The sequence below is a fragment of the Lathyrus oleraceus genome, chromosome 4 (genome assembly GCF_024323335.1).
Source record: "Lathyrus oleraceus cultivar Zhongwan6 chromosome 4, CAAS_Psat_ZW6_1.0, whole genome shotgun sequence".
Taxonomy (NCBI): domain Eukaryota; kingdom Viridiplantae; phylum Streptophyta; class Magnoliopsida; order Fabales; family Fabaceae; genus Lathyrus; species Lathyrus oleraceus.
In genome coordinates, this window is record NC_066582.1 from 357247522 (window position 1) to 357258094 (window position 10573).

Here is a 10573-nt window from a genome sequence, read left to right on the forward strand (position 1 = left end):
TGGTTTTTGGTACATGGCAGGGTTTTGGAGTGTTGGATCTACGGGTCCGTCTATTTCTTTTCCACTCCTCAGTATAACGGCATTTGCGTATCCTTTTGGATTAGGTTGCGCTTGTCCAGGAAATGTTCCAGCTGGAGCGGTTGTAGATGCTTGATGTTGAGCCACTTGTGAAATCTGTGTTTCAAGCATTTTATTGTGGGTGGCTAAGGCGTCTACTTTGCTTGCTAGTTGTTTAAGTTGCTCGCTAGTATGTATGTTTTGGTTCAAGAAGTCTTTGTTTGTCTGAGCTTGGGTAGCTATGAAGCTTTCCATCATTAATTCGAGATTTGACTTCCTAGGGATGTTAGGAGCATTATTAGCTGGCTTTTGATATCTAGGCGGAACAGCTGGTGCTTGGCCAGGTGCATACAGGGAGTTGTTATTCTTATACGAGAAATTAGGATGGTTTTTCCAACCTAGGTTGTAGGTATTCGAATAGGGATTTCCTTGTGTGTAGTTTACTTGATTGGTAGGGACTCCTGCTAATATTTGACATTCTTGTGCAATGTGTCCAGGGTTTCCACATAACTCACAGTTTGGAGTTACAGCAGCCACGGTGGTTGCGGGTGGTATGGTCAAGTTATCTAATTTTTGAACAAGGGCATCAACCTTTGCATGAACATGGTCAAGGCTACTGATTTCGTACATTCCACCCTTTGTTTGGGACTTTTCCACTGGAGTTCTGTCACCTCCCCATTGGCAATGGTTTTGGGCCATGTTTTCAATGAGTTGATAGGCTTTGTTGTATGGCTTGTCCATAAGTGCACCGTTCGCGGCAGCGTCTACTGTCAGTCTTGTGTTATACAGAAGCCCATTATAAAATGTGTGAATGATCACCCAGTCTTCGAGACCGTGATGTGGACATATCCTCATCATGTCCTTGTATCTCTTCCACACTTTGTAGAGAGATTCTACATCTTTTTGTCGAAATCTGTTGATTTGAGCTCTCAGCATAGCAGTTTTTCTTGGCGGAAAATATCAGGATAATAAAACGTTCTTCAGTTCTTCCCATGTTGTAACTGAGTTGGAGGGCTAGGATTGCAACCAAGCCCAAGCTCTGTCTCCTATTGAGAAAGGAAAGAGGCGCAGTCTTATCGCATCTTGAGATACACCATTCGCCTTAATAGTATCTGCATACTGCACAAACTTGGTCAGGTTTTCATTAGGATTGTCCGTAGGATTTCTAGCAAATTGGTGTTGTTGGACGGCTGATAATATTGAGGGTTTCAGCTCGAAATCGTTTCGATTGATAGCGGGGGCAGCAATGCTGTTGTGAGGTTCTTATTGAGACGGGGTAGCGTAGAATTTAAGAGGACGATTCTGTGGTCCTTCTTCAGCCATGGTTGGTTTTTCTTCTGGTTTAATAGGAGATAGTATATCGGGAATATCGTACTTTTTTTGATATTCGTGTATTCGGCATCTTACGTATAAGAAACGTTCTAATTTTGGGACTGGTGGTGCTAAGTTACCGCCTTGTGAGCGAGTACTTGGCATACAATCATGGAAATAAGGGAAAGAAGATTAGTTTTTATTTTTACCTTAGTCTATATCGTGCAACGAAAGAATCACACTATTCGACTAAAACAGGTCCCCGACAACGGCGCTAAAAACATAATGCTTGTCGTGACTATATATAAAATATAGTCTATCGGGTACTTTACTGCAAGTGCACAGTCCAGTCATTTTAGCTTTAAAAGATATTGATCCCACAGGGACCTATGGTAAAACTAGTGTTACTAACATCACTATGTTTAGCTAAGGGAATGATTAGTAGAAGTTCGGGTGCAGAATAGTAAATCTACGGGAAATTAAGTTTTAAGAAAGAATTGATGGAAGGAATTAGTATGCAAAGCATTAATTGTCAGGGATTCGATAAGGCACCGATGAATAGTTTAAATGCCAAATATCTCTCAATAGAAAATATTTATTTAAAAAGCTTTATCTCACACTCTCGTGATTGTTGATTCAGCCTATAACTTTAAGTCAGAATGTACGCTCTCGCTGTCCCATTTGAAGTTAAAATTACTTTTTGAAAATAAATAAGTTCTAATTGCTTTTAAAGTGCTCTCGCTGTTTTTAAACTCAATGCCTAATTTTTACTATCCAGCTCGAGCCTCACGCTCTCGCGATTGTTGGTTCTCACCTTAGTTAATTTCCCACTCTCGTGGCAAAATTGTATTAAATAGCTTCTCACGCTTTTGTGATAAATTTAATAAAATTTAAATTAAAAACCTCAGCCTAAAAGATTGTTTGAGAAAAAGAGTTTTCACCGATTATTATTAAATCCCATTTAATTAAATTGCTACATACCGACACCGGTAATTTAGCCGGACATGTTAAATAAGGAAAACACATAGCATAAACAGATCAACATTACGGCAAACATAATTATAATAATAATTGGGCAATAATAATGATAATTTAATAAAAACCTGGCAATTGAAGTAACAGAGTATGGCGAATCTTGGAGTACTTGAGCAGTCCTCCACAAGTTGGTAGGCTTCTGCTTCTTCAATATAAATTGCTTACTAAAATTAAATAAAGTGTAGTAGTTCCCCAGTGTAGGAAACTACTACTATGGCTAACTGGAAAACGGAAAGGAAAAGGGAAAAAGGAATTCTAAAAAGAATGGCGAATGAATTAAGGCAACGGAAACAAAGTTGCTGAAAAGAAAATAACTAAAAAGCTAGAAAGCTGTAAAAATTAATTGCAGAGCGTAAGTGTAGATGTAGGCGTCCCCAATTTTCCAACTTTGGTCCTTTATATATTGCTCCTTTAGGTCTTGGCGGTTGAGGAATTTAAGGAGGACTGGTTTGAATGAGGAATCCGGGGGAGTCTTGCTGTTGGAGAGATTTTAGGTATGTTTGGGTGCTGTGATTGACTGTTTCAAAGCGTAAATTCTGGCCGCGTGACGCTCATCATGGGCCTGTGACGGTCGTCACAGGCTAGATCGTGACGGTCGTCATGAAGCTGTGACGGTCGTCACATCAACAATTTCTGCATTCTGGTTTTCTGCTTTTTCCTGTGCTTTCTCATTTGTTTCTTCTTCTTTTTCTCTCTTTTCTTCATTTTGCTCATTAATGCTTGGAGATTTAAATACCTGCAAAAACAACTCGAATACTTGCGGAATAATCGGGATATTAATTAAAATGGTATAATCTTTGAGTGTAAATCAAGGCAAATATCTGATGTATTTTTGTGTTATCAGCAATCTCTTAAGAAGATGGAATCTTCTCCAAGCCACTAAACGGCAACTGGTCAAGAATAGGTATACCCACATGATAGGCATACTCCTGTAATGTAGGCAAAAGCTGGAAATCCGGAAAAGAGAAGCATTGATACAAAGGATCGTAGAACTGCACCAACACACCCATCAGACCTTCATCCACTTTGGTAGAAAGAACAGACAGAAGCTTCCCATGACGAGCTTTGAACTCCAAGGGCTCTAATACATAAGATGTCAAACTCCTTAACTCTTTCAAGTCGGGTTGTCTGAAACTCTACTTCTTCGTATTCCTTCTTTGCTTATCCATGTCTGAAAATTTGCAAATAGACCTCTTAAGTTCCTTGAAAACTTTTATTATTGATGATATAGATGCAAATGAATGCATGAATGCATGGATGCAACAATCACACTCAAGGATCAAGCAAGTCACACCACACAAAGGTCACGGGATGGCTCACATCATTGTCAATATCAATCATCCATTTTGGTGGATTATGGTTTACACCTTATCAACATCCAAGTTCCATTGATATTGAGAATGTACGAGAACGGATCAACCGCGAATCAAGGGTTTATTGTAAGTCACGAGCATGGAGTCTCGGTTAAGAACCACCAAATGGGAGTGTACTATGGTTAAACCTGACAATCATGTTCTAAAAAGGTCCCCATAGTCATCATCTTATCTTTCGGATATTATCGGATAAAATGACTACTCGTTTTCCAAATATATTCTCAAGAGAGACTCTTATGAGTGTAGTATCGTGTAACAATCGTATCAAATCTTACACTTGAACAACCTTCACACTACGTCCTAGAATAGGCCAAAATGGGCTAGGTATCTAAGGTCCTTGGCTTCTAAGGTCTATATTGGAAAGAGTAATGCCTAACCACGACTACTCGTGTGACATTATGGATCCCAACAAGACCTCCACCAAGTGAATGGGCTTTCAAGTCAACTTGCTAAGGAATAACTCCACACAAGTCAACAAGACTATGCCATTCTCCTATCATAAGTGCACTCGAGTTTGGGTATAGAACTCATCTCACAAGAAACCACCAAGCATACAAGCAATTAATATATCAAGCAATTCATACGTTTCAACCAATACAATCATCCCAAATTTGCACAAAAATATGTTACCAATAAATATAAACATACAACACACATAAGCAAAAAGTAGGCTAAACCCACTAGGGAAACTATGTGTTCCCCAGCAGAGTCGCAACTTTTCTGTAGTAGGGTTTTCGTTATCTTTAAGTTTATTGACTAAACCAAAAGTAAACATACAATTCGAGTCGCCACCACACTTTTTTTTGTCCAAAGGAAAGCCTAAAAAGCTAACAAATGCCAAGTAAGAAGTTTTATCAAATCAAAAACTAATAAAAATGTCATAGATCTAGGTAAGGGGGTTGGTTATGAAATGGGAAGGTTTTACGCACCCAAAACATCCTTAGTACTCTAAGGGAACCTCTTTTTGCAAACATGTGTTGTAGGTTGGTATTTGTGAAAATATGTGCAAAAGATTGGAGGGATGAGAGAAGAATATATTACATTTACAAATTTTGTTGTTTAAATGGATGGACCCATTGCCTACGTACCATCACAAAGGAGGATCAAAACCTTGTAGTTCGAGGTAAAAATCTCAAAGATTGGTGAATTGATTTGATCAAAAGCCTTAAGGTCTTTTGTTATCAAAGGGAGAAAACTCAACCTAAACCAACAATCCACCATGTGAGGAAGGCTTCAACATGCTAGTGAGGGGTTAACCCTATAATAAGCATGGAAGACTTATAATCCAATTACTAAGGATAAGGTGAGATTTACATCAACCATTATGATTACTCAAACCTATAACTAATGTTTTCGAAAAGTTTTAACAAAGGTGGCCATTGGAACCACAACACAACTTTAAGTGAGTTATATTTATAATTTAGATTTATTTATAAAATGAAGTCAAAGTTGGATTAAGATTTATTCATAATGAGTATTGAGGAAAAGGTTTTGAAAAGTCAAAGGAATAAGGCCTAGGTTTCTAATTTGGAATAAAGTCAAAGTTTGAAAGAAAATATTTTGGCTTGGGTTAGAGTGGAGATAAGAAGAGAAGGGATAGTCCTAAAGCATACAAAGATAAGAGAGAATATGAAACCCTTGGAGTTCCTTTTCTTGAAATCATAGAGATGATTCAAGATGCTCCTTTCCTTTGGACTTAGCAAACACAATCAAGCAATCAAACAATTTGGATTCAAGCTCCTAGGATCTCCATTTAGCTTGTCTCTCTTAACTTGGTTATTCATGACAATGGTCCTCTTTGCTATCTAAAGATGGAATCCCTATCACACAAGATCAAACATCAAAAAGTTCACAACACAATAAGGGGAATGGACAAAGTATAGGTTTTGGAAAGGGAGTCCTTTAAAGTCAACTTTGAGATTTAGCATTCTAAAGGCATGAGGCCTAGTTGCTCTTCAACAAGTTTAGCATTCTAAAGGCATGAGACCTAGTTGCTCTTGAATTCCTTTAAGCATAGGTAATTCCTAATTCTAAGTCCTTTCTCCTTTTTGCATTGGGTTCACACAAAACAAAGACAAAACAACCACAAGACAACAATATATTTATATACAATAGTGAGCTCAAATGAGCAAAAGGAAAATGGCATAAACATAAAATATGTGCTCAAGTGAGCAAAATGAAAAGGCAATATGAATAAATGAGCAAGAAATAAATTGCATTAAAAGTAAAGGGCAAGAAATTAAATGCTCAAATTAAAGTTAGTAATTAGTATGGTTATGTTAGTTTGTCATAAGACAATGTAGCACTATGTTAAGCAATCGTAAGTGGACTAATGTAGTAGTCACACCTATCTGAGGCCGGTCAATAAAACTATAGGCAAATAAACACAAGTTAGAGATCATGACTAGTAAGCCAAGCTCCAAAACTTGCCATGCCAAAACAAAAGGGGAAAGGCCTTGTATGGACTTTAGGTTTTTTGCTTGACCAAGAAGCAACCTATCTTAGTCACAAAACAACTCACTTGATCTTGGATCAAGTTGCGTTTGGTTTGGATCAAAGAAGGTTAAACCTCTCATTTGTAAATACCAACCATAAGACATTAACTCATTGGCCAAAATAAAAAGAAAGGGATGAAGATGAAATGGATGGAAAGAGAAATAAAGTATTAAACTCAATTGATCTAATGTGAACCAAGTCATCATCAATCAATGCCAAACAGAAGAGAAACGGAGATTACAAGTCAACAAGTCAAACATATTTTTTGGTAATTTTTGAATTAAAAATAAATGCAAAATAAAATAAACAAAATATGGTCAAACCTCAAATTTAATTCAAATCAACTTCAACAAGTCCAATTAAATTCTCATGGATCTAACATGGTCAAATAAACTTTGACAAATTTTCTCAACAATTTTTGAAATCGGAAACTATTTTAAAACAATTAAAAACAAGATGAATTAAAATCTCAAATAAATCTCAAATCAAATAAGAAATTGATGAAACTATTTTTTCATTGATTTATCATGATCCATAGGTGTTAGGAAAATATTTTTGGATTTTTCAAATATCAAAAACTATTTTAAAATGAATTAAAACTATTAAAAACCAAATAACTCAAAAAAATATTAAATGAAGTCACAAAAATAATTAAAAATCAAAATGTGAAACTAGATTTTTCAAGATTTTGGCATTGGTCTCATATTTTTGTGAATTCAAATAAAATATTTATGAATTTTTGAAAATAAAAGGAATTAACTGAAATTAAAAGAAAATAAGAAAAATAGAAAAATCCAGCGCCATCAGATCAATTCATTTATTAACGTGGCAATGATCACATGGCTCTAAGGCGCGGATACATGATACACTTGAGTCAAGCGCGCTACACCTTGCATTAAAATGAGTCAACATAAAGAAAGGCCAAGATTAAAACGTTTATGCATGATCCAATGGCTCTGAAGCAAACATGTGGGGATGGTGGTGGAAACCACCATCTTCTCCGGCGATCTAACCATTTCCGACCACCACACGCAGGGAAATAAATTGCAATGAAAATAAAAAATAAAGGCATCAAAATGAAGCTGAGGTGATGTACATCACCACTATAACCATGGATCATCCTCACACTTCATATTTAGAGAGAAACGTGAGCTTGAAGATCATGGTGCATGAACTGAAATGACACGATTTGCAAAATTAAGACCACCACTGGCCTGCCTCAAGTGAGAGGACTTCAGAAAACAGCATCAACCAAAGGAATTCACATTGTATTGCAAGATCTAAATCAAAAAAGTTTGAGGTTCTACCTCTGAAATGAAGCTTTAAACAGCATGAATCCTTCAAGCTCTTGATCTACTTTTGCTCTGGAAGTGTGATGATAATGCTAGGTTAAGGAATTAAGCTTTGAAAATCAACTAATGATGTTGAATTTCAAGCTTGAAAGAGAAATAAAACACTGAAAATTCCTTTAGTGAGGGTTTGGATTTCAATTCAGCAGCAATTCAGATCTCCACTTGGTTTCCAATTGAATGAGAATGCACACTTATTTATAGCTGAAATGGATTGGCAAGCATGGTTCCCTCGTGTGCATGGAATTTGAATTCCTCTTGCATGGGCCTGTACAGGAGCATGTAAGGCCCAATGATGGGTGCAAATCCTTGTTGATACCACCTAGAAATGAATTGGACATGTACAATGGATTGCACAAGCTTGCACATCATGTTTTAATGTGAAATGCAAAAATGAACCTAAATAGAAAGCTCTCCGAAACTCACGCATGGAAAGTTCAAAAAATTAATGTGAGTAATGGTTAGAAAGCTATTGAAATAAGAAACAAAAGTCATGTTGGGCAAAAATTCATTTGGAGTTTGGAAATTAATGAAAACTGGCTGTGAAAGTTTGGGTACAAAACATGTCTAAGTCTCCTTTGAAAATTTTCACCAAAAGCAAGCATCTTCAAGCCCTTCTGTTTCAATGATGCAAGTTTCAAATGGAGTAACCTCCAACAACAAAGTTTTATATATTTTCAAGATGATCAATTTAGACTTAAATTTTGCATCATTTGGATTTTTCATGAGAAAGTTACGGGCACTTGAAGTTGGGCATTTTTCAAATTCAATGACTTAGGTCCAAAGTGACCTATAATGTTTCGTATTATCACATGTATTTATTTTAGGATTATGAAATTTTTTCCAACATAACATTTTAAGTAGAAATCTTAAGATTTCCAATTCATTTGGTCTCACCTCAAAATCATAAAAAATAAGGAAGTAAGGTCCTTGGGAAGTTGACCCAAAATTAGGGTTTCAGTCAAAATGACCTATAATGTTTTGAAATGAATGATGACCTTCCAAGTTTCAAATGGATTTTTAATGAACATGAAAGTTTTTAATATGGTTCTTCAGAACAGTTTTTCTATTAGGGTCATATTCATTTGATAAACACATCAAAAGTTGTATCTCAGTGATCCTCAATTTAGTCAGATGACTTGACTGGTCAACTTTCCAAGTCCAAACTTCCAATATTGATGAATGAATGATTGAGGGTCTCACTTAGGCTCATATATGCATAAAATGATGAATTAAAGAACTTACCTTTATTAAATTTTATCATAGGTTGAGGTTGCTTCATGAGCAAGGCATAGTCAAAGCACAATTGAATTAGGGTTTCCTTGGGAAACAATCCTCAAGACATTTGGGTTATCTTGATAAAATTGGCAAATTGAGATATTTGGGAGACATATATGATGATTAGGAACTTTGTGGACCATTTCCATGCTTATTCTCATCTTCATCTAGCCACTTCATTGAGCTTAGGAGCCTCCTAGGAGCATGGGAGCACATGATCACTTGAGCTTCAAAACAAAAAGAGTTAATGACATATTTTTGTGCTTTTGGTTAGTAATCAAAATAAGAAAAGTAACAATATACAATACAAGTAAGCTTGCTGGTCTCAAACCACTCACACAAGTCCCAACCTTAGGGTTAAGGAGCCAAACATGCTATGATCCTTGAGGCAATGCATTGAGCAATGATATGATTCCATGAGGGATCTTAGGGTCAAAATTAGGGTCTTACAGTCCCCAGCAGATTCTCCAGTTGTCGCTACGCGGAAAATACAGAGTCGCCATCAGATTTTATTTTTTCCAAGAGGAAAGGGAAAATATCGATAAAAACCCCAAAAGAATGGCCATCACAACCATGATCGGATTCAGAAGTCGGTTATGCAATGGGGAGGTATTAGCACCCATCATGTCCATCGTACTCAATGTGAACCATCTTGGTTTCTCTTTAATTGATTGGGTATTACTATCTTAATGCTTATTTGTTGAAGGTTTACAGAGTGGAAGTGAGTTTTTTATTAGTGTGTGTTACACCCTAAATTTTAACCTAAGTTTTCACTTGCATCAACATAGGATAAATTGATCCATTTTGTCGTGCATTTCATCAGTTAAAAAGCATTTATCAGGGTTTAGATGGAAAGTCAGGAGTCCTGACATTTTATCTGGTCTTGATGACATTCATTCAGTCATTTGTTGATTAAGAAGTCAAAAGATTCGATTTCTCAATTTCAATGCATCGTTCATTCCATTGCATCGTGTTTTCAGAGGTTCAGAGGGTGACAATCAAGAGTATTATCATCATCTGAATCTCTGTAAGGATTTATTTATGATGGAGAATCTGAAGTAAATGGTCCAATGGAGATTCATTTGCATCTGATTATCCATTCACGATTATTCAGTTACCAATTCAATTCATTTACATGACATTTTCATTTTCTACTTGTCACGACATGCATTTTGATTCGCATAACACTTAAAATGTCACTCAAAATAATTTTTTCGGATCTACAGACTGACCAGTGGAATCCTTTCTCAACTGTGCATCAAATTAGCGAGCGAAAAATTTAAAAGTTGAGCTTTCAGACGTCAGTTTTATTAATCTAAGTTCCACTTAGTTTAATATGTGTGCTCCTTTTAATTTTTGACTACTTTTTCAGTCGTATTTTGATCGGCCTGAGCCTTTTAACCAGTCATTTTTTATTTCAAAATTTGAACAAACCCTGTATGTTTCCGATAAGTTTATTTGGCGTTGATCATTTTGGTACACCCAGTTTAATTTTGTGGGCGCTTTCACGTTCGATTTTTGTTCATGTTTTATCCGATTTTTTCTATTTTTTTTAGTCAATTTTATTAGTAAAATTAATTAAAATTATTTGTGTGTTAAATTCAATTTTATGTTATTTTTCTTATTTTTATTTTTATTATTTTATTTTATTTTTTATTACCATTTAATTTAAGA

The 10573-nt window shown here is 35.9% G+C and overlaps 1 non-coding gene across 1 annotated transcript; it reads left to right on the forward strand.

The window, feature by feature from the left end:
• Positions 1-886: 886 nt before the first annotated feature.
• Positions 887-993, forward strand: LOC127077393 (small nucleolar RNA R71). The gene has a single exon (XR_007787209.1). It is a non-coding gene; the product is annotated as a small nucleolar RNA R71 (small nucleolar RNA).
• The last annotated feature ends 9580 nt before the right edge of the window (positions 994-10573 follow it).